Below are 4,241 nucleotides of genomic sequence, written 5' to 3' on the forward strand. Positions count from 1 at the left end.
CTCCCGTACAGATGGAAGCCAAAAAAAGCAGTGGATGAGCAATAGAACGAACCCCAAAACAAATACTAGCACTCCTAATGACCTCTCTATAAAGTGCGTAGTGCTAATTAAAGCGGCACTTATCCAACCTGGCCAGACCTGGACCTATGCAGAGGAGCGTCAAGAAAGGGATAAGGACGGCAAAGCTACCTGAAGTCAATTTACCTAATGATGTAGGACTCGGGTGCGATTCTTTCAGATCATACCCCCACGACCCAACCACCCTCTCAACCTCAATCCACAACCCAAACCACCCTCTTCAATCTCAAATCCACAACCTAACCACCCTCTCGACACCACCATCCACACCCACACCACCTTCAGGCCGCAATCTCAAGACAGCCAGATGGAAACCAACGAGGACGAAACTCTCTGTCCGCCCTAAAATGCGCCACATTCTATATCTACGGCAAGCACCACAAGTATAAGTCCCACGTCCAAGCCTTAGAAACTGCTGTATCAACAATGGACAACGATAAGGCCGATCCAGAGGAAGAGCCTCGGAAATAAATACAGCAGATCCTCCAGATGACAACAAAGAACAAAGAAAAACGAAAACCGGTCCACCAAACTTCTGTATGGGGGTCACCAGCTGACCCAAAAGATATTGGTTACCAAATTTACGCGCATGACCACAAAAAAAAAAATATATAAAAATTTTGACAATATAATGATCGAAAAGAAATAAAGCTGGCAACCTCAAATTCACCTTCACTAACCGTAACTTACAGAAACCGAGAGGAAAAAATCAAACAGACATCCTCGAAGCTGGTCAAATAGAGGTAATGGAAGTATGATCAGTAGGGAGGCACAAGCCTGAAAGGCATGAGAAATGAGTTCGCAGAGATTACACAGCAACCAACAGCTAAAAACTCAAAATGATGGAGTATAAAGTTATACAACAAATGTCCGTCATGGCAAAACACGAAAAAACGAACTTCTACAATAACATACACCCATTCATAACCCAGACATGATCCTCATAAATAGCCATGGAATAGGCAGACAATGAAAGGTTAAAGATCTTTCCCTTCAAACATTATATTCACGAAACAAAGTCAGGGATAGAGCTGACGGAGTAGAGTAGCCATTCAATTAAAAAACGGGAACACGGCAATCGCATCCTAGAGATTTTTTGACCAGGAGTTCCTTGGCAGTTGGAAATAGAAACACCTAGGGGCCCCATAGTTGGGGCTACAGCTACTTGCGCCTCGTCGCCCTTTTCTACCTTCCCTGACATACTCGGTTACTCGACTACAAATGCCACCTGTACTGCTAGGGGACCTGAACGCTTGACAACAGGACTCTGGGGCACGCGGAAAACAACAAGTCGGCACCGTATATCCAGGCTAAACGTCCAGACGGCCGCCCTTAACCACCTAGGCCCGGAATTCCTACGCTAATACGGCCGTAAATCGGCGACAAGTCCAGGACATTGGTGTTTGTAATAGATACGGAACCTCAATTTTTCGTATCACACCGGGCGTATCACCACCAAGTGACAACCTACTAATCATCTCACATTATCAGTCAACCCAATCCTCATTCCACAGTCCCCAGACCAGACTACAACAGAGAAGACTGGAACAGATACAAACAGCTCCTAGAGGGGATAAACCAGCACACGAGTTTTTAGCCGGAGACCCATGCTGAGACGACCACGCCCCCAACAAATAGAGTTTGAAGACATCATCGAAGCTAAAGAAATCAGCATTCTATAACAACATACAGAACCATACCCCCATCAGCTAGCTCCATGGAGCTCAAAACTTCTTCAAGCCCTCTACAGCGGGTATAAAAGAACTGGCCAATATCAGAGGATGGTGTCAAGAATTCTGTCGCCAAACGTCATAGTAAGGGTCCGATTACGCGAAACCTGCAGACGTCCTCAGAACACCAAAAGGCTAGCCTCACCACCAACACTCTCACGTATGAGAGACCCAAAAGATTTCTGGCGGCAACTGAAAACCTCTGAATGGGAAATGAAACAGATAAAGCCCATACTCTATGAACCACCAGGGCATAAGGTAGTACCCAGAGGCTGACAAAGAGGCCATTCACCGTACATATTGGAGAAAAACATCTCTCATATCTCCGACGCCGACAATCTCCTCTTCGACGAGGAGACAGAAGAAAGGGACTAACAGAGGAAAAGAGCCTTGCAGACAAACCAACTAACCCAGAACCCCTTAGGTAAAACTGGGAATCTTTCAATAGAAGAACCCTGATCGCCCATTCACTATTAATGATCTAAACAATGTGAATAAGAGGCATGAAAAACAAGCCCCGGAATTAGCCATAAAGGAAGACTGACATCATTAAAACTAACCACCAGTAATGATCCAGAGGATTCTATCTATCTGTTAATGCAGCCTTGCATTCCGGGCACTCCCCTAAACCGCTTTAAACACCGCCCTGGATATCACTCATACGAAGCAGGAAGCCGCCTAACAGGCCAAAGAAAACTTTAGACCCATCCTCTCTTAGAGATACCGGGAAAGATCCTGGAAAGACTGATCAACAACCGCCTTACAAAGCCACCTGAACGTAAAACCTCCTAACGAAAGGCACTATGGTTTCCGACATCACGAGGAACCACCTCCGCAATAGCTATAGCATATGAGTAAAACAACCCTTGCTTTAGCCCAACAAGAAGAAAGTAAACATTGTCCTTCGTGATGTAGCCAAGGCTTTCGACAAGGTATGGGCACCCGGTCTTACGACATCGGTCTTCTCCATTTAGACCTTCCCTACCCTATAACAAAAATACTCTCAAACTTTCTCTCGGAAAAGGAAGGCCAAATCAGAGAGTAGATCATTGATATAGGCCGGGAATCATGGTTGAAAGTGGAGTCCACAGGGAGCATACCTCTCGCCCACACTATACAACATATAAACCTCAACCAAATCCACCCCGGCAAGATGACACAATTACATTATGTACGCAGTACGACATAACCCAAATTCTCATTTCACCACACGCTCCACAGAACCATTTTATATAAGCTTGCACAGACAGAGCTATTGGAACAATAAATAAAATGAAGAAGCCTGGAAGATTAAAACAAATAAAAACCAAATTCAGAATCATTCCCGCAGCCAGAACAAAACCAGGAAACCTCAACCTGCCGAAACATAGAGGTGGACTACACAAAAACAGGAAAAATATTAGGGCTCAAGCTCACAATACGGAAATAGCATCACATGTCAAAGAAACGAATAAACATCGCCACCACACGCTGACTAAACTAAACGATTCTCAGAATGCACAGAGGAAACCACAACTAAGATTATTTACAAAACATTGGTGAGGACCAATCATAGAGTACCCACCTGTCCCCATAAATACAATTGCGCCAACCATCCATGGAAAGGCTAAGGCCATACAAAAAAACACATCCATCTATGGATTAAAGGCATAAGATGGCCAAACCCCCGTCCTTCCCATCAGAGAATTACATAGGGCTATACGATTGGAACCTAGTAACTCCGAAATCTGGGACAAATTAGAATAACCACACAATGGCAGAGAGAATCTGGGACAAATTAGAATATCTAGAAGATATAAATTACGAACATATAAACACAATAAGCGAAATCACGGAGGGGGAACACCACTGGTGGCCCAGAAGTTTAATTAGGGCAAGACAGAACCCCCCCGAACCAATATACTCACGAACGAACAGATAGAAACAAAACTAATTGCCAACCATCCCAACCCTCACCTCTCAACTAAGGGAGTTCAGGGGAGAGGGGAGGAGGGGGATGGTAAATCTGTAAAGTCTCATCCCTGTCGCTGTTAATTGCTAGTAGCAGCGATAGGTATGCAACTGAGCAGACATGAATAAGCCAAGCCGACCGGACTAACGTCCCAACGACACGTATGTATGCGAACTCCGATAATGTTACACCGAGTTCTGTGTAAAAAAAAAAAAAGGTGAAGGAATTATACATTTTATTATACTTTTGTAAAGGTGAAGGAATAACGTATGTGTCTTAAAAAAAAAAAAAAAGGTGAAGGAATTATATATTTTATTATACTTATGTACATAACTGTTATGTAAAACAATAACTATATATATTTAAACATGGAACGAACGCCAGCCTTCTTGCAGCGGCAGATAATACCAACCGCCCAATAACACCAGCCAGCCTTGCCGGGCAACACGTGACCAGATTGCAAGGTTATAAATAACATTTCT

This window comes from Penaeus monodon, chromosome 15, assembly GCF_015228065.2.
Source record: "Penaeus monodon isolate SGIC_2016 chromosome 15, NSTDA_Pmon_1, whole genome shotgun sequence".
Lineage (NCBI taxonomy): Eukaryota > Metazoa > Arthropoda > Malacostraca > Decapoda > Penaeidae > Penaeus > Penaeus monodon.